General features: G+C 30.8%; 1 long non-coding RNA gene across 1 annotated transcript; it reads right to left on the bottom strand.

The window, feature by feature from the left end:
• Nucleotides 1-2,138: 2,138 nt before the first annotated feature.
• LOC137833029 (uncharacterized) lies at nucleotides 2,139-3,482 on the bottom strand. The gene is made up of 3 exons (XR_011084650.1): nucleotides 3,358-3,482; nucleotides 3,132-3,206; nucleotides 2,139-2,307 (listed from the first exon to the last, which is right to left on the bottom strand). It is a non-coding gene; the product is annotated as an uncharacterized lncRNA (long non-coding RNA).
• Between the last annotated feature and the right edge of the window lie 23,800 nt (nucleotides 3,483-27,282).

The following is a 27,282-nucleotide window of genomic DNA, read 5'->3' on the forward strand; positions in this document are numbered from 1 at the left end:
TAATCGTTAAAAAGGATGAAATGCATTGTTACTTATTTTTCAAAATTATGAATAACAAAGAACATTTCAGTACACATTAGAATAAATCATCCAAGATAAAAAAAAAATATTAAGTACTATTCCATTGTTAAAAATAATAAATAATTATGTTATTTTTTTTAATCTCAATTTCAATAATTAACTAATAATAATAATAAAAATTATTATTATTATTATTATTATTATTATTATTATTATTATTATTATTATTATTAATAATAATAATAAAGAAGCACTGTCGCGTTTATATTTTTTTATTCTATCATAAATTTATACTTATATATGTCTTTATTTTACCAAAAAACTTATATGTATCTGCATGTTTTAATATTGGACAACATTTATGTATTTTATATTTTAATATTTGATAGTGTTTCTGTATATGCATTTTTTAAATATATATTAGGAGTGAATACACATAAATTTATGATAAAATTAAAATACAAAAATATGTAACTTTCAAATATTAAAAATACAGATATAAATAGGTTATCAAATATTAAAAAATTAGAATACATGCATTATCAAATATTAAAAAATCATATATATAAACATTGTCAAATATTAAAAATATAAATATACATAAATTTATTATAAAATTAAATAATACGGATATATAAACGCTCTCTTAAAAAACACAATACATAAACATTGTCAAATATTAAAAATACAAAAATATTATTTAATATTAAAGAATATATATATATATATATATATATATAATAAAATTAAAAAGATACAGATATATAATGAAAACGCATGTATTTCTGCTAGTAAATAATTAATAATAATAATAAATATAATCATTTAAAAATATTATTGTTATTATTATATTAATACAAAGAGTGGTTAAGTAATTATTATTTTTAAAGAGAGTGTGAAAGTATATTTATTGGAAACTGGTGGCCCCATTAAAAAATGATAACTTGGCATAAAAAAAACATTAATCTAACAATAAATTTTAGTAATATAATTATTATTTTACATTAAAAAAATATAATTAAAATATTAAATTTTTAGGTTGGATGAATTGTATTTTGGCTTACCACCATTTTTCCATTTAGTAAACTCTCTCTTTATTACACACTAGAGATAACTCCTAAAGATAAGAAACTGATGAAACTGCACCAAGAAAAAGATAAATATATCATAATTTAAGTGGTCCACTATGAAATCAAATCAAATTTCACATCCTAGTTTTGAAGATTTTAACATGTTCATTGAAAGTATATCTGGTTCACCTAATCAGTTACACTATTCTACAATCAATCACAGTATTAATAAATTAATTTTTTTATAAAATTTATCTTAGCCATTATTATAAGGAAAATATACTTTGACAACCTTGTATATGATGTGATAGATTTAAAGATAAATATATATAATAAATAATAAATTTGAAATTAAATGATATGAAAAAATATTAAAATAATAGTATTTAAGAGTTGTAATGTGATTATATAAAAAATGAGTTATTAATACCCTTATTATAAAACCAAAAACTTACATTTCACATGTCATTACATATGAAACAACATAAAAAAAATTATAAATAAAATAAAAGACTAGATCAAACTCATAAAAACAAAGAAAACTCACAAATATAAATTAAACAAAAACGACTTATAGAGAGTTTAAATCTATTATAAAAAAAAGTCTAAAAGAAAGACTAGAAAGAAAAAAATTAAAATTTTTGTTAATATATTTTTTATTTGTTTTTTTATTTTATTAAATTTAATCTTACTATTAATAAATGCTATATCCAATTTATTAACTTTTAAAAAATAAAATGCAATATTTTTTTATTAAATTACCACTAAAATTGTTAGCAAATAAATACTAAAAGTGTTAATTTACGTATAATATAATTAATAATAATATAGTGAAATTAAGTCATGAGTTTCAAGTGATAAAAAATCAATTATTTCACTTTTAAAAATTGAGACTTGAATCAACCTTAATAAAACTATATTTGTTACGATTTAAAATTGAAGAAAATATTTTATTAATAAAAAATAAAAATTATTTTTTATTAATAAAGAATAAAATAATAAAATAATCAAGTCCTAAAAATTATTGCTTTATGTAACACCCCGGAAAATACATATAACTATTACAATAAAAGTTCTACCAGTTTCTATACAAACTTGGAGTTTTTCAAAAACATTCCTAATACATGATTAGGATTTATAGAAATACAATTTACATATCCACAACTCAAAATAAGACTCTGAACCCTCTAAGGCTCTCCTGCACCTGTATGGTCATCTGCTCGTGTACATAGTACAGTCATTGCAGTTCAAACACAACAAGAAAAGCAAGGGTAAGCTAGTGAAAATAAAATTTTATAATATACACAATTATATCAAAAGAGAAAACCAAGTTACATGATCAATTTCTCTAATTATTCAATCTTCTTCAAATCTCAACAATAAAACAATCACATAGATCTCACATGGATCTACACATTCAAGATATTCAACAAACAACGTCTTCCGGAAGACCCGTATTAAGTAAGTCCTACCAGAGACTAACACCTGATCCAAAGATTACCAGCGAATCCAACAGAAAGGATCAGGGTAAGTTCAATACAACCCAAGCCGTGCATCTCATATGTCACGGTGTGCATGAACTCCCCCATCAGCTTCTCACCACCTGATATCTTAGTCTATGTGACTTAGATCATCAGTGAAGCTCGGAGATCTCTGTTACCACATAGGCATCAATACTTAATACACAGCAAACATCAGTCCATACATTATCCCGACATCAATACTTAATACACAACAAACATCAGTCCATACATTATCCCAAATGTATGAATTCAATTTCATACCATTTCGTCATACAATATCATTCAAAAAGTTATCCACAATATTCAAAAGTTTATTTGACATAAAAAAATACACTTTAACACTAAATCATCAAAACCCAATATTTCCACAAATTTAAATAATATATAAACAAACAACCCAATATAAATAAACACACAACATCCCTGCAAGAGAAATTGAATATTGGGACCACGTCCCTTCCGCATTCAGATCTTCTATCCTAGGGTGCTATTAAAAATTAAATTTAGCTTCCCTTACCTCAATTGCTTGCTTTCCAAGCAACTTTTAGAATTTTATTCCCCACTGTTTGGATAAGCTTCAAGATTTACGGGCCTAATGCAAATTATCCAAACAGAACAAAATTTCAGTATATAATATAATAAGTTGAGAGGATTAAACTTCTCAACTGACCCCACCAAGATTGATGACTAAATCCTAAGGAAAAACAGAGAACAAAGGATATTTAGAGTAAAAATGAACTTACTCTGTTTGAAAATCTGATCGGGTAGAAATGTTCCTTAACTCCTCTGCTACAGCGTGGTATGATCAGATTCTAAAATAGATGAAGTTTGGGAGAGAAATTAAGAGAGAGGGAGAGAAGAGAATTGGAGAGAGAGAGAAAAAGAAGAAAATGAAAGGCAGGTGGGGGGCAAAGCTTCTGTTGGTGTTTTTTTAAAAAAAAAAACACGCTGTTACACTTTAGACATTGCCAAAAACATGAGCAAGTAAAGACATATCTCAATTTTTTGAGTTAAATTAATAGTTTACCACTTTTGTTTGTGGAATTCAGGAAGAAGTGCAATATTTTACAGTATGAAATTTAGAATAAGAGAAAGATAATATTGAGGATTGAACTAGTATCTCTTTCTATTATATTCTTTTCTTTCATTTTTCTTTTGGTTTCAATACATAATGTATTACATTCAAGTTATCTTTATAGAACAAAAATACTCTTAGAGATACTGTTATGTTATGATAGTTACAAATATAGAGAGTAACATGAAAATTGTTTTTAATAAATATTTAATACCAATTCAATCTTCATTAAAAATTTGTAACAAAACATTATCATTTTTCTCATGTCTTTTTCTTTTCAATTACCTTAATTTCTTCTTAATCTTTGAAAATTCTTCTTTAATAATCTTCGAAATACAATATAATAATTACATTTGAAAAAAATGTCATTCAAACTTCATATCATTTTAGGAGTTGAGCTTGAAGATGAGGAATTTAAACTTGAAGAATTAATGAGGGTAAGAAACTTGATGCATTGGGAGTAATTCCTCATTTTAACAATTAATCATTCTCAGTTGTTGAATTTTACTAACAAAGTAGTTTTTGAAATTTATTTTGCTCTTCCTTTTCTTCTTGTCAATTTCAAGACGCCCTCTCATCAAATATAAGATCTAGACTAATTATCACATTCTTTGACTCTAAGTTGTAAAGTAGTGTACAACCCTTTGATATGGAATTATAACCAATAAATATGCATCTCTCACTTGATTATTTAAGCTTCATTTCCTCGATTTTGGAACTTGAGTATAACAAACATCAAAAAATATTAAGATGGTTCACCAAAAAAAATTTTCCACTCAATGCTTCAAATGGTGTCATGTTCCAAATTATTTTTGTGGGACATATATTCAATAAGTTTTGTATTAAAACCTTTTGACCAAAACTCTTTGGCATTCCTTTGTCAAATAACATGGACCTTGCCATCTCCATCATAGTTTGGTCTTACTCCTTTCTCTTCACAATGTTTTTTGAATTCATTAGAGAGATACCCCTTTCCTTCAGGACTTTTATAAATTTTTCACTTTCTTTCTCAACAAGTGATTTAAACTTAACTTTATAAATACATCAAATACTTTAGATTCTTTTTCTCATAAAATAAACTTGTGTCATGCAAGTTAAGTCATCAATAAATGAAATAAAATATCTATTTTGATTATGAGAAAGAGTATTCATTGGACCACATACTTTTGTTGCACCAATTCCAACATTCTTTTGGTTCTCCTTGTTCATTCGTGTTGGAATGGTTGTCGATGATGCTTCCCAAGCATGCATCCTTCACGCACTTTATTTTTCTTAATTTTTTATAACCAAAACAACATAATCTTTTGAGAAAGCAACATAATGCCATTTTAGTTTAAGTACCCTAGTCTCTAGTGCCATAGACAAAAGTTATCTTCTCTCGTCATCAAGTTGAGTTTTCTTTCAAAAAATAAGAGAGAGCGGAATAACTTTTGTTATTTTTCATTTTCACCACAAGTTTTTCTTTTTGAATAAAAAAGTTATGCATTCTTGGTAATCGAAGAGAATAATTGTGCTTCAAAAGTTATCCAATGCTCAATAAATTTTCATCTAATTTTGGCACATAAAGAGTATCACAAATCACCATGGCTCCTTGCTTTGTTCAGACTCCAATGTTTCTTTTACCTTCTACTTCAACATACTTTCCATTGTCCAATTTAACTTTTAAGGCAAATGAAGAATCCATATTAACATAAGCTTTTTTATCTTCAGTCATATGACTGTTGCAACTATTGTCCAAATACTATACATTTTTATGTTTTGAGTTCTCTTTGGACAACCAAAGAACAAGTTGTTTTCACCATGTTTTGTTTCTGCTAGCAAATGAATTATTTTGTTGATTTCCAAAGTAACAATCATTTTAAATATGCAAAAAAAATTCACAATTATAACGATGTGGCTTGCCTTTATTCCAACAACTTTTTTCTTTGTGACTGTTATTCTTACAAATCCCACATCGTTTGTTTGATTCTTCATTATTTCCTCTTTCACCATAGTAGTATCCTCCTTTTTCACATGAGTTTGTTTCTCTCCCTCTGCCAAATATGTCACCTCTAAAAGACTCACCAATACTTGTTGACTAGTCTTTTTGAGATGATATCGTAAATTTAGATTGAAATGCGTTTTCGAATGAATTTTCAACACGACAAAACACTACAAGAAAACTTTGCCATCAAATGGGCCACTAACCGTCTCAAAGAGGGAAAATCTTATTCTAAATCCATATTTGCGTTGAAGTTTTGTGGACCAAAAAATCGACGATTTATACATGGAAGCTAATAAAATAGTGTTGGCCTAAGGCTAATTGAGTGGGTTTAGCTCTTGGTAAGGTGAAGCTAATAGAGTGAGCTTAGACCTTCCTAAAAGAAAGCTAATAGCATGGGTCAAGTCCTCATTAAGTTGCTCGTTTAGATAATTTTTTATGTTTAGATAAGGTGTAGTCAATGCTACACAAATGGGCAAAGAGGATAAAGAGGGCTAAGTTATCGCTAAGTTGCAATAAAAAAATGATAGAGTGGGTTAAGCTCTCTCTAAGTTGGACGCTTTGTCAAATATTATTTAAACAATGACTCAAATCAAACATACACACAATTGAAATAACATGAATAAAACCCATGTCTGTTTAATTTGAAATCTTGTCACCATCTTTTTTCATGAAAGATATCTACAAGTAACCTATATTAAATCCACGACAATATCAATCAAGAGAAATGAACATCTTCTGGTTAGATTTTAGTTGCATGCAAAGTACTATATGTAATCCACGCAAGAATTCAAACTCATAACTATAAAAATTAAACACAAACTCATAAATCATCATAACCAAGAACCAACAAAAAAAAACTCACCTTTTAATCGATTACCAAGAACAAACCAATAACACAAATTCGAAGCATTAGCTACTCCAACTCCTACCTAAACCGACACACTAGCTCAGCCAACAAGAAGCCTTGCAAGATTGAAACAAGAACCCCCACACGAGCTCATTGTGGCCAACAATGCACCAAGAAATGAGGGGAATAAGAAGATGCATAAGGTGGGGATTTGGGAAAGTTGGGAAAGTAGGGGAAATTGGCTTGCATGGAGAAATGAGATGTGTTTTGGCTATAAGCCTTACCTAGCATCGACTAAGCCCTAACAACCTCACCTAACATCATGCGACGACTAAGCCCTTGCACCCTCACCTAACACTTGTGATGGTTGAGGCCTAGCATCCCCCACCTAAGACTTTTCAACAGCCAATCCTTAACATATCTGACCTACCTCCTTGTGTCAGTTAGGTCCTCACATACTTTATTTCCATTTGTGTACGCCTAGAGACGCATGACCCACACAAAGCTTGATTGTATCACAATAGAGTCTTTTTCACCGTCTCTAACAGTGTCTGTGATTGAGCTGACGTTATGCTTTGGTTTCTACTTCGCTGCATTCTTGTAGTGTAACAATCCTTGTTCATAGCATCTAAGTGACCCATCAGCCCTTGAACAATCATTATTAACAAGTCATCGATTTCTTCTATAACAAGCACCATAGGATCAAATTGTTCAGTCAAACTAATAAGAATTTTATCCACAATTCTTCTATTATCAATTATGTCTCTGATAAACTTCATTTGATTCACCAATTCAGACAATCTATTGAATTATCCATTCAAACTTTCTTTTTCTTTCATTTTTTCATTTTCTGTGGGACTATTCTTACCTTTAAATTTCCTTTTTCAAACTCTTGTTGAAGAGTATTTTATGTTCCCTTGACTAATTTTGCTCTTATCTTTGGAAATATAGCTAGCAAGACTTATATTTGAACATCAACATCTGTGATTTTATTTCTTTTAACTATTGCATGTTGTGCACCTGTAGTGACTTTAGTGGCTTAGTCATCATACTTTATTTATATGAAGTCTAAGACATCAAAAAATGTAAACAAATAAAGGAACTTGGACATTGCTATATATGTTGCTCAATGTTGAAGTATTTGTGGCCATTGTTCTTCACTTTAATTATTTTATTGTTGCAATAACCTACGACGTTATGATACCACTTTTTTTTTTTTGTCTCGGTAATGAATAAATAAAATAAAATGGAACACTTAAGGGTTATTTCAACTCTTATACAAGATGCTCAAGGTCCACCTACATTAGTAAGCCAAGAACAAAAGAATTATTGCAACTCAACACCTTTCAAGCTCCAATCTTAACATTTTTTTTTTGGTATTCTAAAGATACAATATTTTGTAATATAAAAATCAAAATAAGAGAAAAATAATTTTGGGGACAAAACCAAAGATATCTTTCTATTACTTTCTTTCTTTTTTTCTGGCTTGGGATACATTCGGTAGTACATTTTGAACTCTTCAAATATAATAATATTTTAACACTTAAATATAAGAAGTCATATAAGTATCACTAAATCACTAAATGCTTTTAATAGACACATTCAATCTACATTAAATTAAATATAAATACTTGTAAACACATTATTTAAAACACTTCTATATAACTTTCCATGACCATTGCATATTTTACCTTTTGTCACACTTTCCTTTAAAAGAATTACACACTTTACCATTTCTATAGTGTTAATTTTCTTAAAAGATTCACATGCAAGGTTTAATCTTTCGAAGTAAACACAAATTAAACGTACACATTAGGAAAGACATAAGAAAGATGTTAAACTCCCATTTAATATTTCTTGAGAATATATACAAGTGACGCCAAGTGAAAGAAGAAGACAAGTTTTGCAATTCAAAAAGCCATCACAAAGCAAGGTAGCAGCTGGTTACATTTGTTGTTTTCTTCACACATATCTAAAGAAAAACTGAAGTTAAAAGTTCATGCAAAATTAAATAAGAAAGAAGAAAAACAACTACAATGATTCAATCCTTCTCAGGAGGAGGCATTTCATTGAGATCCAGTTGAAGCTTTTTTGTTGTAGCAGGTGAAGTTATTGTTACATGGTGTTTTTCTCCTACACCAGAAGAACCTCCGTTGTCTTTTGTGACTGGAGCATCATCGGGCATTTCTCCATTTTCGTTTTGCTGCTCACCAACACCATTATCAACAACTTGATCAACTTCAACTCTACCATTCTCTTCATTTCTCTCCCTTTCCATGTCCTCGTCCCTTTCAATTTCACTGTTGGTTGGGGCACACTCATCCACATGACAAATCACAGCAGACAAAGTTCTGAAATACTGGTTGCAGACTTTGCACATCAGCATTCTCCTAGTCCAACAGATCTTATGGGCACGTGTTGCGTACCCTCGACTCCTTAACCATTTCCTTAACCTGATGTTGTCGTAGTCATCCTCATCGCAGGAGTCCTCAACATCACATTCCACATAGTCGTCATCGGAGTAAGAAGAATGATTCACTATCATGATTTGGTTCGTCTCTTCGTTGCTTCCCCTCCTTCCCTTTGTCTTCCATCCGCATCCCACCAAGGACATGGACATATCGTGGATCTCAGCACCACTTGCACTAGTTTCATCAATTCTGAGTGGTGCCTCAATATCATTTGCATCATTTTCAAGAATTCTGAGTGGTGTAACTGCAGCACCAATTGCTCCATTTTCAACAATTCTAAGTGGTGCTACGATCTCACCACCTCTTACATCCTCATTCACGACTGTTGGGCATGTTAGCGCTAGAGAGGATCCAAACCCTCTTCTGTTGCTCTTCTTCTTATGGGTAAACTTGCAGGTTCTGCGGCTCTTCTTGTGCACTTTGATGTGCCCTCCCAAGGATTTTCCACACTTGAATTCACGCTGGCAGAAAGGGCAAACTTTTTTGTTCTCTGAATAAGGGACAAGTTGAAGGTTGCTACCACCAGCACCACCATTCATGCTGCTGCCTTCACCTGAAACCCTTTTCCCAGAAAAATTCATCTGCAAAAAAGACAAGAAAAGAGAAACTGTGTGGGAAAAAACCAAGTAATTAGGCTTTTCAAAAAGAAAACTCTAAAGGGTATGGATGTTTCTGCACCTTCACGGAAATGATATTGACACACAAAAAGTCAGTTAAAAGGAGAGGGAGGGAATGGTAGAGACAGAGAGAATGAAAGAAAGGGTGAGAGAGAGAGAGAGAGAGAGAAAGACTGAGACACAAAGAATGAATCAGAGTGACAGCGAGAAAACAAAGAAGAAAAGTGAGAAGCACTGAACGAAAGAAGCAGGTATATATAGAAAATAAATATCTTAGGTCATAATGTCAATTTAGAGAAAGAGAGAGGTAAGAACCATAAACTTTAGTTATACAAAGATATCAATTTATTTCATTTTCAATCTCCAAGCATTAACTATTTTCTCAAAAAGAAGTTAATTCGCATTAATTATTTTCTCAGAAAGAAGTTAATTCTCATTTCTTTCACTAGCATTTTATATTTATTTCTATATGTTTTCTTCTTACATATTAATTATGAGTTAAATGAACATACATTATAAATGTAAATTAAGAAAGTAGTATTACTTCTACACTTATTATTAAGGTGAATATATTTATTATATATATATATATATTATACTACAATAAAATTAAGAAATAGAAACTAATTTTAGAGAAAAAATAATAATTAATCATTGTATTGACTAAATTAAATATTATTTTATAGACTAAAAAACTATTATTATCAAAAGTAGTTTCTATTATTAATAAAATTTATAAACTAGTTTCTAAATTGATATCTAATTAGATACTAAGATTTTAGCTACTAACTTTAGAGTTTAAAGTAATTGATAGCTAGCTAATTAAATATGGATTTAGAAGTTAATTTATAAATTTTATTAGACTTTCATCTAGTTTATTCTTAGAAATTTTTATGAATATGTATAATCTACCTATATATCTTTTTCTTAATAATATGTTTTTCATATGATGACAGATGATTGTTGTTACTTGAAGTGTCAGTCTAGCTGAAATGTCAAGTTGCATAGTGATGTATAACATGAAAACATTTATAAAAAAAAATATGTTTTTCATCCTTAGACCATCCAATTACCTATAGTATGAAAATGATTAGAATGAGTTCTTCTATATGTTAAAATGATTGTTAGTTTCTTTCAAAGATTGTTAGTATTTTTTTTTTCAAAATTCGTTGTTATTTTGATTGCAGACTAGACTGATGACCACTATAACTACTTTCAATGGAAATGGATTGATTAACCTCAAATTGAATGAATTTCACATACAGAATGTTAAATAAATTTCACACTATAGGTATCTGAATGGTCTAAAGTTTGAACTAGAAACCAATTTTGTGTTATAATCCATTTTGATTATTCTCCTTTTGCAAATTTTCCCACTTTTCCATTATTTATTTTCTGTTTGAGTCGTGTATTCCTGAGATAATGTATTACAATACGTGTATTATTAAGACATCGTTGATTTATTAATTTTTGTTTAAGACATTCAAAGTTGGTTTGCTGTACAACAAACTTTGTGGTGCATGATGCCAAAGTACATTCCTAGTTGCTTATTGGGAAGACAAATAATTTATGTTTTATTGAAAACAAATTTTGTTTTTTTACAGAAATGTATTATTCAAAAGTTAATGATTTATTTTTAACGTATTTATCTTTAACCCGCTTTTATTATTAATAAAAATTTAACACTTAATATAAAAAAAAGAGTCATTAATTGGCAAGAGAAATTGTGTCACACACTGGTTATAGTGATAAGAATTGAGAGAGAAAAGAGAAGTTCTATTAAATAATGTAATTAATGTAATAAATATAGAGTGATGTGATAAAAGTAAATATATTGAAAAGCTTTTGCTAGCATTTATCGCGTTTATTTACTTTAATTTAGTGATATATATGTGTTAAAAAACATAATGAGTTTTACTTCTTAAAGTTACCAAAAACTTAAAATGGATGCCATTCAAAGTGATTCATACAAGGTATTGAGTGATGAATAAAAAAACATACAAGATATTTGGTTTAAATTATACATAAAAAAATAGGAATTTATTCAAATCACTAATCACAACTCTTTGTTAAAAGGCAAACAAACAAAGATGGTGTTAGACAGAAGTAGAGTAAGAAAATGCAAACACGGCTTCGGGAGGGATTTTTTCTTGAGTTTCTAACTTCATATTATTTGACTATGTTATATTATTAGTGCACAGCGTCCGTTGAACTCAGTATATTGACAAATTTATTAAATTATTTTATCTTCACAGTTATTTAAGAATATTAAATATTATAAAAAAATTATTAAATAAAATTAATTTAAACTAAAATATTATTATTATTATATTAATTAAATTAAATATTTAAAGATCGAAAGAACTATTATTCTTTTAGTTTTTAAACAGTTTTTATTATTAATAAAATTTATAAATTTAGTGATTAAAACTTTCATAACTATTTAGATGTTATTTAAAAATTAGTTTAAAATTTTTATTAATAGTAAAAACTATTTTAAATAATAGTTAATTTTTTTAAAATTGATTTTTATTTGATAATATTATTGATTGTAATGAAAATCTTGTATTGGAACAACTTCTATAATTTTTGTTTGAAATCCCACATCGACTAAAGATTAGAGTCTTTCATTGTATATAAGTGGGTGCAAACCTCAACCTCATAAGTCTGTTTTATGGGGTTGAGTTAGGCTTAAAGTCCACTTCGTAATATGACTGCTGTCACTCTCGACGTGAGGAGGTGTGTAAAGAGCCACCTGGAACCCTATCGAGACATGAAACCAATATTTTATAACAAACAAAGCTGCAAAAGATAGAAAAAAAATTATATTCACATTCCAAGTTACATAGGTCACATACTTAAAAAAAAATTATTTATATTACATCACAAACTAGTGAATGTGAACTGGTTATATGAATTTATAATACTATTTATTTAAATATCTACGGTTAAACAATAAGCCTATAAGAGAATATCAAAACTTTTAGCGGAGTAGAATATTTTCAAAACTTAGAAAAAATATTTCATAAAAAATTATCAAATAAATTAGATCAAAAATATTAAAGATTGGAAATAAAGTAAATTCATAATTAGAGATAATCATCTTCTTATAAATTAATTTTATAAAAATAAATTAAATTTAAAGTATCGAATATATTTTGACAAGATTTATATAATATATTAGATCATTTATAATTATTTAATTATCTATAATACCCACTAAAGCCAATGAATCCTCTCAAATAATGATGTAATAACACCTTGATATATTGGTTATAAAAAATGAGAACATCATACAAAAAGTACTAAAACAATAAGCTTTCTAAAAAAAGTTGAAGAGCACTCGTAAAGACAAGCAACAATTCCAAACCACAACCAATAATTCATAATGTTCTTCATGAGTTCATAAAGTTGTTTTCTTTATATCATCCTCCTACATCCTTATTTGATGATATTCCAATTTGAGATCCAACTTAGAAAAAATGGTTCCTCACCTTATTTAATAATTCATCTATATATGGAATATGAAACTTATTTATTGTAATTTTATTTTTATAAAATCAATGCAAAACTGCCATATCCCATCGCTTTTCTTGACTAATATAATAAGACCATTTTTCTTAACTAATATATAATATGGCTAGTACTAGAAAATTATTAAATAAAAATTAATTTTATAAATAAAAAATAATTAGTTTTTATATTGACTAAATTATATATTATTTTAAGAATTAAAAAAATTATTGATATCTAAATTAGTTTTTATTATTCATAAATATTTTTTAAATAGATATATAATTAGTTACATAGGTTTTAGCTACCAATTATTTAGATTTTAAAGTTGATGTCTAAAATTTTTATAACTAATTAGACACAAATTTAGAAACTAATTATCAATAATAAAAACTAATTGAGATACTTTTTTCTAAAATAGTATTTAACTAAGTCGGTATAACAACTAATTATTTTTAGTTTCTAAAATTTATTTTTATTTAATATTTATTTTTAGAGATGTCTCTATCACTAATATTTCCATCTTTGTCTTTTGATAGAGAAGATGTTTGTATGGTATAATATTTAATATTTGTGAGTCTGGTTTCAATACAATTGCATGATCTCGACTCTTGTGAGGAGGTAGAGTAGCTGGAGCTTCAAAAACATTTTGAATATTCACCAATGACCCTATGTAGCAAGTCTAGAATCTTGATAATCTTAGTTGTTGTATCTAATATTTGATTCCATTTCAGAATGTACCCTTCTCCTACATCTTGCAAAACCCCTGTAATAGTTTTTAAATAAATTGTAGATTTGATAAATTTAGGTTCAGCTTTAAACAACTTTTTCTCCCCAATAATTTTTAATTTGAAGGTTAAAATATCAAAATTTTCCTTGATCCTTCCCAACAATCCATTCCAATCCCAACAAATAAGCTCCACCCAAACTAGAAAAGAATTTTTTTTGGTATTTTGTCAACTCCTTTAACTTACTACCAACTTTATAATATAAATATTTGGTAACTAAAATAATGGTAGCTAATTATATACCAATTTAGAAACTATTTATCAATAATAGAAATTACGTTAGATACCAATAGTTTTTTAATCTCTAGAATTAGTTTATATTTAATGATTTTCTTGTAGTGTAATCCTTGCTTGCATTTTCATGCTTCTATTTGTTGCAGTTTGTTGGAGGAAATTCATGGATTCAATGGTTGAAGATTTCAGATTGGAGAAGGTGAATTTGAATTTTGGGAATAGAATTTTAGAAGAGGTGAGATCAACTTCTGAAAAGGATTCTAGGCTAGTCACTTTCCAGTGCTAACAAAGAGAGAACTAAGAAACCTCCCGTGGTTTCTTGGAATACTTTGAAAGAGTATATGCGCACGAGGTTTGTTCCTCATTCTAGGAAGGAACACTTGTTGAAGTTCCAAAGGCTTCCTCAAGGACATAGGATGGTAGATGAATACTTTAAAGATTTTGAAACCACTTTGACTAAAATGAATATGCATGCTAATGAAAAGTCAAAGATAAAATGGTTTGTCCGTGGTTTAAGAAGAGATATTAGAGAATTTATAGAATTAAATGAGTACTCTTCTTTGAAGCAAGTGCTTCGCATAGCCATCAAGATGGAATTATATCTTTTGAAAACCACGTCTACAAAACAAGTTTCTACTACAAATTCTTCTACTCCTAAGTCACCTACCAAAACTTCCAATATAAAATGTTTTAAATGTTTAGGTTTTGGGCACATAGCTCTTCATTGTCCACAAAAAACCTTAATGACAAACAAGGTAAAACAAGACCTACCTCACCCGCCTCCCTCACGTAAAAATGAAAAAGACAAAGAAAGCCAAGTTGACATGAGTCTTATCCTTTCACCTCCAAAGTGTTTTCCTTCCTTATCTTTTTCATTACCCAAGGTTTCTATTTCAACACCATCTTGGTTAAAAAGTGTTAGGGATGATTTCATACCTCCTAATGGTTTTCACCATTTAAGAGGCCTTTTTCCAAAAGATATCATCATTCCCAAACAAATTTTTCCAACTTGGTCGATTTATAGAACCTCCTTTTCTAAAATCCCATTGTTTACAAATGATAAGTCATGTGTACATTTTTCTTCCACTTTTAATTGTAAAACTAAACTGACTTTGTTATATGCAGGGATTCAGAATTCGTGGACGAATTCTCTCCAACTCGAGGAGTATGATGAGAATCAAATAAATGAGGCTTTTATTAATAAAGGGAGAGGTCATTCACCTACACATTTGAAGTTCTTCCTTCTAGTCTTTTCAAAATTAAAAGAAGACATAAAATAAAGAGAGGATCAAGCCTAAAGCCAAAGAAGTCTACAAGCCTTCAAAGAATGGGCTTCAAATAAATATCTCTCTTTATAGTTTCTTTTATAAAATGTAGAATGTTTAAATATATAGTTTTTAGGAAGGTGCTTAGAGGGAAACCTTAGATACCTCTTTTGTAAAAGCATCTTTAGGCATTAGTTTAGAATTTTCTAGAAGGTGACTCTTCATGCTTAACTTTAGGTGCTAGAAGTGAGTAGCATGCAAGGGACTTTTGGTTAGCTTGTTTTGTAAGCTTCATGACCAGCCCTTGCTCTAATAAAAGGAGGGCTTAGGTCCTTCATAATGCAGATTTGGAATTTGTAGTATCAAAACTCTCCCAAATTGGTGATTGAGTGTAGTGAGAACTTGTCTTCTCCTCTTCCTAGTCTCATCTTGAGTGCCTTGGTTCTCTCAAGTGGCGGCATTGCACACTTATCTTGGAGCATTCACACTTCAAGTGGCATGTTCATCAACCAAGAACTACAACCACATAAGTCCTCTTTCTTCTCCATCTTCTCATTCCATTTCCGTGCCTATTTGAATTCCTAAACATGTCTTAGGTTCCTTTCTTGCTTTCTATTCGGTGTTCTTGCTTATTTTCATGTTTCAATCGGTTCATCTTCTTTCTCCTTGGATTTGTTCGGTGCATTTCAGTTTTGAAGCATTTTAATCGGTTCATTTCATTTGTTATGCAATTTAATCGGTTCATTTCATTTCTTATGCAATTTAATCGGTTCATTTGCATTTTTACATTTTTTAATCGGTTCAATTGGCAAGAAATGGGTCTTCCATGTGAGTTTGGTGTTTGGTGCAAGTTTTGGTGAGTTCTTGAAACATAGAACATTGATCCAATTCTATTAAAAGTGCCTAAGCTATCTCCAACTCAAGTTGATTCCATATAATGTCAAAGAATCATCTCTTCTTTGCTATTGGAATCACATCATGTGGTATCATGAGTCTTAGGTTCATTCTTGTTTAATTGTTGAGTTGTGTGCACTTTAATTTCAAAAACTCTTTTAATTTCTTGCAATTTAAGTTTCTGTTTTAGAATTTTAATTGAGTATTCTTGCTGTTTTTCTTTTACACCAAGTGCTTGTGAAAAGGTTTATGGCACTCATAATTCTTATGAGTATGGTTGCTCTTTTGGAATGGCATTATCCTTCCTAGAGTTTACCTTAAGCTTCCTTTCACTTGTTGTTAAAATTTGTGATGTGTTTTTTAATTTTGTAATCATGTCAAGTTTTGTCTTAGTCATGTTATTCCATAATTGTCATTACTTCTAGTAGTACTTTTCTTGTTTTGATTGTTTCTTGCTTTAGTGTCTATAATTTTCTGAATTGATATTGATCCTTTGTGCATTTTCTTTTTAGAATTGAGTTCATACTTGTATTCTAGACCTATACAAGTTCCAATACATCATTTTCTATTATGTCTTTGCTAGTTCATCATCCTGTTTTTTATTCCTATTAGGATTCCTCTGTTTCTGAAAAAAAGTGCTTACTGTTTTTCCTTATTGCAATTGATTTACTTACTATAAAATTCTGAAATTCTGGATTTGAGATATTCAAAGTGTTAGAAAAGAATAGAAAAAAGAATCATTCAAAAATACGAAGTACACAAAAAATGATAAATAAAATAAAAAAAGTGTACAATTCTGCCGAAAAAAATACGGTAATCTGGCAGCGATTTTAAAAAATTTATTTCTCTCAATTGGCTTACTGTTTTTAATTGATTCCAGTGCCATTATTGAGTTAACATCTTGAAGTTTCTGTGGTTTAAATTTCATAATCCAGTTCGCTCTACATCATTCCAGTTAAATCGGTGAATATCAAGCACAGTTTGCATTTTTTAAAAAAAAAAAATTTCCAGTAGCTAATTTTTTTGTTTTCTTCATCTACTCTAGTGCTTTTCCTTAAGTATTCTTTTGTGTGCCTACTTTCTCATTGAGTTCTTTATTTTCTTGCTTGTCTTTCATTCTTACTCTTTGAGTTTGTCTTACACATAGTTTTCCTTTTGCAATTACCTTTCCTTGCTTATACCTTTTCTTGTTTGTCTTTATTGTTTCATTGGTTTTGTGGTGGTTGCTCTTGAGATTGGTGTGCTTGCTTTGACATATTTCATTTGAGGATTCCAAGGCCTCAAGATCAGATTGGTGCAAGAACATTATTTCTTTGAGAGTGATCTCCTTTTTCTACCTCATTTCACTTCAGCAGTTTCAATTGCAAAGCTCACTGTTTTTGCTAAATTTTTTTTAACTTGTTTGCTGTTTTGTGTGTTTGCTGTTTTTAATTACAAATGGCTGGATTTTCAAGTGATGCATCATACAAGCAGAATTCTCCTTCCAAAGCTTCAATCCTTGGTGAATTACATGAAGCACAAAGAACTATTAGACGCTTGGAAGAGAAAATGCAAAAGATGGAGGTCCAACAAGCTAGATCATCTCCTTCTATCCATGATGGGCATCATTCACATAGACCTTCAACAAGAGGTTCTTCCAATGACATAGGCCGTGAAGAGGACCATAGGAGAAGGAGAACTCCACCCCAATTCCTTGGACATAGACATCACAACCAAGGGGAGAGACCTCACTATGACAATGGCTACTACCAAGATGCAAAGGCTAGGCTACCTTCAGTCAAGCTTCCTTGTTTCAATGGCTCAAGTGATCCTAATGTATATTTAGATTGGGAGGCTAAGTGTGAACAAATATTTGAGATCCATGAGATCCAAGATGAGCATAAGCTTAAGCTAGCCACCCTAGAGTTTAGTGATTATGCCATGAAATGGTGGCATGGAATTGTAAAGGACATTATCTATCACAAGGGTCCTCCCGTGGACTCTTGGAACTCTTTAAAGGATCAAATGCGCGCTAGATTTGTGCCCCCACATTTTAGGAAAGACCTCATGTTGAGACTCCAACGGTTTCAACAAGGCACGCTAAATGTGGATTAATATTATAAAGAGCTAGAAACGCTTGTGCTTAAAATTGAATTAGAGGAAAGTGAGGAAGCTATGATTGCTAGGTTTGTGAGTGGTCTTAGGAAGGATATTCAAGACTTTGTTGAGTTACAAGAGTATTCATCATTGGGCTCTTTAGTTCATCTTGCAATGAAGGTGGAAGCCCAACTTGCTAAGAAAAACTCTTTCAAAAATGCTTCCAATGATGGATACTACTCCAAGTCTTGGAGAAACAAAAATTCTTTTTCCAAACATCCTTCCAAAGATTCTTCTTTCAAACCCAAGGATCCTACGCCATCTACTTCTAGGCCTAAATCCCCAATTAAATCGTCTAGTCAAAAGTGTTTTAAATGTTTGGGATATGGTCACATTGCTGCTAATTGCCCTTCTAAACGAAGTATGTACATGCATGAAGGCATTGTAGTTAGTGAGCATGATTCCACTTCACCTAGGCATTCTTCACCTTCTAGACCATCAAGTGAAAATGAGAGTGAAAGTCCTTGTGAAGGTGACTTATTGATGGTAAGACGTATGTTGGGCACAATTCCAAAATCTTTGAATGATACTCAAAGAGAAAATATTTTTCACACCCGATGTCTTATCAACAACAAGTTATGTTCCTTGATTATTGATGGGGGAAGTTGCACTAATGTGGCTAGTACAAGAGTTGTGGAGAAGTTAGCCTTACCCACTATCTCTCATACCAAGCCCTACAAATTACAATGGCTTAGTGAAGTAGGTGAAATCATGGTGAATAAACAAGTCCTCATTAACTTTGCTATAGGAAAGTATAAAGATGAGGTTTTATGTGATGTTGTGCCCATGGAAGCTTCTCATCTTCTTTTAGGAAGGCCTTGGCAATATGATAGACATGTTTTACATGATGGCCTATCCAATACAATGTCTTTTTCCTTCCTAGGGCGCAAGGTTATATTAAAACCCCTCTCTCCCAAAGAGGTTCATGAGGACCAAATAAAAATGAAAACTAAAAGAGAAAATGAGAAAGAAAAAGAAGTACTACACCGAGTCACACCATTTTCTCCTCTAAATCCATCATGTTGACTCGTGCTATACCTCAAATGGACCCTCCAAGGTCTTCTTCTTCTTTATCTTTTTCATTACCCAAGGTTCCTATTTCAACACCACCTTGGTTAAAATATGTTAGGGATGATTTTTTCATACCTCCTAATGGGTTTCACCATTTAAGAGGTCTTTTTCCCAAAAATATCATCATTCCCAAACACATTTTTCCAACTTGGTCGATTTGTAGGACCTCCTTTTCTGCAATCCCTTTGGTTCCATCTGCTAAGTCATGTATTCCTTTTTCTTACACTTTTGATTGTAAAAGTAAACTGACTTTGTTATATGCAGGGATTCAGAATTCGTGGGCGAATTCTCTCCAACTCGGGGAGTATGATGAGAATCAACTAAAGGTGGCTTTTTATAATGAAGAACAAGATCATTCGCCTTCACATTTAAAGTTTTTCTTGTTAATCTTTGCAAAAGATAAAGCCCAAGCCCAAGCCCAAGAAGGCCAAAGCCCACAAAAGCCCAAAGACCATCCCATGAAGGGCAAAGCCAAGTTTTAAATAAATATTGTTTAGAAAGGTGTTTAGAGGGAAACATTAGAAACCTCTATTGTTAAAGCATCTTTTAGTCTTTAGTTAAGAGTCTTAGGGGGGGTGTGTTAGTAGATAGGTGTAGGAGTAAATAAGGAGGTGCCAAAGTGAGAGAAGGGATCACACCTTCCTCATGCTTTGTTTTAGGCGCAAATTCTAGAAGCTTTTTAGGAGGGAGTTTTTTTTTGAATTTGTGTAGCTTACTTTTCAGCACCTTAGGCTATAAATAGAGGTGCTCTCTTTGTAAAAATTCAGATTGGAATTAATCTAAGAAAACTCTACTCAAATTTTGAGTGAACTTTGGAGAGCTTTGAGCCTTCTTCTCTAGTCTTATCTTGATAGATCAATGGAGTCCTCAAGTGGCGGCATCACTCTCATCTAGGAGCATTCCACACTTCTAGTGGCGAGATCATCCATCCTCCTTCCATCTTCATGAGCATTTCTTCTCTCCTTCCTTTCTCCTCTTTCATTTGTTTTTTTGTTAGCTTGTGTTCTTGAGTTTGGTTTGGTGTTCTTGCTGTTTTTTATGAGTTTTGGTTCGGCAGTTTTATATTTCAGTCCATTCATCTTGTTCCTTTGCTTTTCTTACTCTTTTGTTCGGTTCAATTTGACTAAAATTGGTTCATCCAAATGAGTTTGGGATTTGGTACTAGTTTTTGGTGAGTTCTTGTCTTAGAACAATGATCCAACTCTAAGAAAAGTGCCTCTATAATGTCCAACTCAAGGTGATTCCTAAGAAGGTCAAGAACCTTTCTCTATATGGCTATTGGAATCACATCACAAGTGTGCTAAAATTTTGGCAATAACTCTTTACCAAATCCAAGCTATCTTTAAAGTTGTCTTCTCTCTAAACAAATTTTTAGAATCCTCCTAGTAGTGTTGGTATAACCTCACTCTAGAATCTAACTGTTGGTCTAACGTCAGTTATATTCACCATCATAATTTCAATCTCTTTCAAAATTTCTATAATTCTTCATGCTTCTGCAATATCTTTCATCATCCATATATAGAAGAAATTCAAATCAAAACAATGAAGAATGAGATCTACATTTGAGGATGGAAAATCGGATTGCATCAATACCTCTTTCCACAATTTATGGCCATCACATCGCCAACCTCGACTGATTATTTGTATCCATTACTAGTAATTAAGGTTCAGCCACTAGTTCTACAAAAGGAAAGTTGTGAGTTGTTCTACAATCAATTAATACCACCACCTTATGATCCAACAAATGATCCCACACCTCCAAAAGATCTTCTAGTTTTGAACTACTATATTGTGTTTGAGATAGTTGGAGCTGAAGCTTGTATTTGATGAATCCAACCCACTTGAAGAATAAATATCAATCTCTTAAAGAAGATGTACTTATATGTGTCTTTCTGCTTTTTGTTGGACATCTCAAGGATTCCTATTTCAGGGTTTGATGAAGCCATGATTGAAGACCTGCTACCTTATGTGTCTAGGTAGCTTAGGTTTTAATTTTTTCCTCTTGGTCTCTTTTTGAAGAAGCCAAAGGGGGAGAATCACTACATACTAGTGGTATTGTCTTATAGTTACATGGTTACTGGTATGTCTGACTACATACTAGTGGTATCGTCTGGTGGTTACATGGTTACTAATATCGTCTACGTATGGCCCATAAAAGCACTAGTGGTATGTGCGGGTATCGTTTGGTGGTATATGATAATATCATCTGTTGGTATGTACAGGTATCATCTAGTATATATTTTTAATCGTCTACTATAAGGAGATGATGGGGAGAAACACTTAATACAACTTGTTGATTGATATACATCTTCTGATCGTCTACCTTATACTGTGGTACATCGTCTACTGCAAGATTGGTGGTCTGACTTTATCAAATAGGGGGAGTTTATTGGAGATAGTTGGAGTTGAAGCTTGTATTTAATGAATCCAACTCACTTGAAGAATTAAGATTAATATTTTGAAGAAGATGTCCTTATATGTGTCTTTGTGTTTTTGTGTCTATCTATTCTGTTTACCAAGGTAATATAATATATGAAAATCCAAGAATCATGTTTTGAAATATTTTTAACTGTTTTGAATTTTGAGTTGATATCAAGGAAATTTCAATGGATTTAAATTCTATTTTAATATGTTAAAATTACTTAAAACCTCAAAAAAATTTGTAGAAATGTTTAATCTATTAAAACTTGTTATTTAACAAGTTGAAATCTCTTTGTTTTAAGTTTGTTTTTTTATTTGTTATGTTTTTAACAGATTAGAAATTCGAATTAATCCACTGTTTTTACTTTGTCGTAATCGGGGTCATCACAACGGGACAACGAACCAAAACATTTATAAATTTTGAAAATGAAAATAGAGAAATGGAGTCACCACCATAGTTTATTGCAAAAAAACCAAAAAGATGGTTTGTGAACCATATTTGGGGACTCGAAGTTAGTTACACGTAGGAAAGGTATTAACCCATACAATATCCGAACGAATATCATACCTTTAATTAAATATGTGTAACGAGTGTGGTTTTTCCAAATGTTATTTTTTTCTTGAAAATAGAAACATAAAACATGTTTAAAATAAAGACAATATGTTTGAATTTTTTTTATTTGGGACCCGACAAGGATAAACCTTGGTGCTACGTATTTCATTCATAATGAAAAAAATCAGGGTTTATGTAATTCTACAGGTTAGGCTACTTGAAAAGGGTTGTTTCTGTGTGAGCTGGGCTTTTTGAAACTGAAATTTTGAAAAAGTGAACCCGATAAGGATGAATCTTACTCCTACATATTTCTGTTTATAACAGAACATCAGTGATCACATAATTCTGGAGGTTAATAAATGTTTTTTAAAAAACGAGGCCAGGTTGACCCGGGCTTTTAAAATCCAACAAGGATTGACTTTGTTCCAACATATTTTTGTCCATATTTAAAAGTCTTAGATCACGCACTTATGGAGGTTAAGAAATGCTTTTTGTAAAAGGATTCCATAATGACTTGGGCTTAGCCAGTTGGAACTGAACTTTTAAAAACATCTATAATTTTAAAAAAGTGAAAGGATGAAACTTGCTCCTACAAATATGTTCATAAAAGAAAATCAAAGATAATGTACTTTTGAAAGTCAACTATTTACAAAGATTTTGTTTGTTTATTAATATTTTTTAATTTTTATATATTTTGGATTTGACGTTTTTATTATTTTTTTATATTTTAATCTTAAAAAAATATTGAGTAAAAGGTGATGCGATCATCAAATTACTCAAATAATTATTTTAAAAATTCAAAATTTAAAATATTTCTTATATTTTTTTTAAAGAAATTAAAAGCTTGTGGGGCATAAAAATAAAAGGGATATAGCAAGAAGAATGGGCCCAGGCTTATTTGATAGGGGTGGAGCGGATATAAAAACTGTGGGGCAAATAGAGAACCGTGTTGAGTGAGATATTAATATGAGGGGTACGAAAGGTCATTAAAAAAGCAAGGAGCATTACTAGTTGTGGGCCCTTTTTAGCTCTCTCTCTCTTATGTGAGACTGTTTCTTCCTGCACCTCCATATGTTTTTCTCTCACCTTCATAAATTTTCGTATTTCCAAAAATACCCTTCTGCAATATTTCGGATTACATAATCCATAAGTCTTTTTTCAAATTTGTAATTAGCTTCTAATTACATAATCTGGAAGCATTTTTTCATATGCATGATTAGTTTCTTGATTACATAATTCAAAAGTTTTTTTTAGTTTCCGAATTATGTAATCTGAAAGTTTTTTTCAAATACGTGTCCGGATTATATAATTTAAAAATTACTCTATAAAAATGACATAAAAAAGATAAAAATGTATTTTCATATTTTTGTATGAAGTTGAAATAAAAACATATGGAGGTCAAAAACAAATGATCCTTACATGAATGCTCTGTTCCTCAATTTTAAGGCAAATTCTTCCTGCACCATATCAATTTTAACCTTCACCATATCAATTTTTTAAATTTCCAAAACTACCCTTATTCCAAATTAAAAAATTCAAAATAATAATTATAATTGAGAAATAAAAAAATACATGCTGGAAAAAAAATTCTAAACACAAAACTAAAAATACATTATGGATAAAATTTTCAGAATTCAAAAATATGTTCCGAAAAATAAAATTCAAAATATTTAAGATAAAAGTTTCAAAAATAGTTTTTTCCATTTTTGTGTAAGGTTATTTTCGTCATTTAGGAGGGGTATTTTTGTCATTTTCTAAAACTGATTGGGTGCATGCTGAAATTGATATGGTGGAGGGAAAAATTGCCCAATTTTAATTGCATGCAAATTTCCATGAGCCAAAATTGTGGCCCCACACGCATATATGAATTCAAGATTTTTAGATTTTTTAGCAAATGAGATAATTTGTTTTTGTTTTTTTGAAATAGGTAACTTTTTTTATTCTAAAATTGGATAAGTGGTGAATGAGGAGTACGAAATAGTTTTAAAAAAATCATGATTTAGATTAAAAAAATTTAAAAGCATAAGAAGAAGTCGTATAAAAAAATTAGACTAGTGGCTGATTGCGCTGACAAGTTTTGTGTAAAAGTCTTATTTCCTACGTACGATTTTAATTAAGAACGATTAATTATTTTTAACAGCAGCCCCATTTTAGCTTTGAGTAAATTAACTATACATCTTATGAGTTTTTCATCAGAGCGTGGTAGAATATGTGTGTCTTATGACACGTGTATTTCTGTCCATTTTCTCAAGTTGTTGACCAGGAAAACCTCTTCCTATCTCATACTCCAAACTAGTGCCAATAACTTATCCTTCACATCTAAAATTAGTATTGAAAATTCTAATAAATTAAAAATATATAAATAGTAAATTCAAGTAACTTATCCTTAACATTAGTTAAAAATTCTACTTCAATTAAAAGTAAAATTAATTTATAATATATAAAGAATAAATTCTTATTTATAAGTCATTTTATAAAAAGAAATTAAATTTAAATTTATTTCTAAATACTTAAATACCTGCAAATAAACACAAACGGTTGAAAGTACTAAAGTGAAGCTAAATTCACACATAACTAGTTAATAAATATTGTCTCAAATAAGCAGTATATTTTTGGAGAGAGTCATATCTCATCTCATGAGTATCCTCTTGTGTTAGTAGTCAAAATTATTGACTGGGATCAAAACCTTTTAAATTTATTAATGTATGGTAAGAGCATAATGATTTCAACAATAAGTTCTGATATATTGTCATCATCCGTCTGCACAGTAATACACATTTGACATTTTAGATGTGACAATGACGTGAAGCGTGAGATTGTGTTCAGTGACATGACAAGTTTAAAATAGTGTAGTAGCGCGGATGAAGAATGAGACACGAGCTTCAAAACAGGGTAAAAAATAATATATTACATCGGTTCTTAGTAACAACCAGTGTAATATATTTTGTTTTTACACGGAATAGTCTATATTACACTGGTTAAGCCATCTAACCGGTGTAATATATGGTCCATATTCAAAAAACTTTTTGATTTTTTTTTCATGAACAGAGGGTGGCCACAAAACGTCATAGCAGTGACCACTTACACACACGGATAACTAGTTTTGCATGTGCCAGTACATGTGGAGGAACCTATGATGAGAATCAAATAAAGGAGGCTTTTATTAATGAAGGAAGAGGACATTCACCCTCACATTTGAAGTTCTTCCTTCTAGTCTTCTCAAAATTAAAAGAAGACATAAAATAAAGATGAGGCCCAAGCCCAAGCCCAAGAAGGCCAAAGCCCAAAAAGCCCAAGTCCATCCCATGAGGGGCAAGGCCAAGCATTAAATAAAAGAGCATCATTTGAATTACTCTTGTATAGTTATAGGAGGTGTGGATATTAAATAAAGGAGTGTGAATATGTAAAATAAAGTCACATTGTCCATGTGACTTGTTTTTGGTGGAAATTTCAAATGAGTTTCATTTGAATTTTCCCACCTATTTTCCAGCACCCTCACACTATAAATAGAGGTGTGGGCTCTTGTAAAATTCAGATTGGAATTTGGCTATAGAGAAACTCTACTCAAATTGAGAGAGAATTGTGAGAACTTTGTCTTCTCCTCTACCTTGTCTTATCTTGAGTGTCTTGGTTCTCTCAAGTGGCGGCACTTGCTCACTTATCTTGGATCCTTCACACTCCAAGTGGCGTGACCATCAACCAAGCTCTCCATTCTCATAAGTTCTTCTCTCCTTCATCTTTTCATTTCTTTTCCAAGTTCATCCGATTTCAAAAACATGTCTAGGTTCTTTTCATTCGGTGTTTTGAGCTTAAATTCTTGTAGTGTTCGGTTCTTATGCTCTTTTGCTGGATTCAGTTGTTTCTTCTCTTTTCTAGCTTGATTTGTTCGGTGCATTTCATTTCTTAAGCTTTTTAATCGGTGCATTTGCTTTCTTGTTCAAATTAATCGGTTCAATTGGCAATAGATGGATCTTCCATGTGAGTTTGGTGTTTGGTGCAAGTTTTGGTGAGTTCTTGAAACATAGAACATTGATCCAATTCTATTAAAAGTGCCTATTCATTCTCCAACTCAAGTTGATTCCATAAAATGTCAAAGAATCAAGTATATCCTGCTAGTGGAATCATATCACAGTACATGTAGAGGAACCTATGACTCGGTAACCAGTTCTGGTAGGATGAATGTTCAGTTTTGCCATGGGTGTAATATATGACACATATTACACCAATTAAGCCATCTAACCGGTGTAATATATGGCCCATATTGAAAAACATTTTGATTTTTTTTTTCATGAAAAGTGGGTGGCCATAAACGTCACAAAAGTGACCACTTATAGGCACACGGGTAACCAATTTTGTGTGTGCCAATACATGTGAAGGAATGTGTGGTTGTGATGCAAAACTAGCTTGTTTTGGCTTCTTCTTTGTTGTAGTTTTGTATGTTGTGAAAGAATGAACTTGAAAATGACATCAATGGCTAAATGGAAGTGTGGAGAAGATGAAATGAAGAGGGGAAGTAGAGGCTTAGAAGAGGTGTGACCAATTTCTAAGAAGATTCAAGCAAAACACTAATAGAAGTGAAAACTTGAGAGTGAGAACTTGAAGACAAATGAGCTAGCAACTTGGGCAGCATTTCATTATCCATTCAAATCTAATTTACTAGGGGGCTAGCACTTGTATTTATTGTGCTATGGGCAACCAAGGTGCAAGCTTTAACTCTAAAAACTCTCCACTCATAGAAGGACAAGTGACTCTCTCTAATTGGAGCAAATCCTTTCAAATTATAGGTTGACTAGTGTCCT

The sequence above is a fragment of the Phaseolus vulgaris genome, chromosome 6, assembly GCF_000499845.2.
Source record: "Phaseolus vulgaris cultivar G19833 chromosome 6, P. vulgaris v2.0, whole genome shotgun sequence".
NCBI classification, from domain to species: Eukaryota; Viridiplantae; Streptophyta; class Magnoliopsida; order Fabales; family Fabaceae; genus Phaseolus; species Phaseolus vulgaris.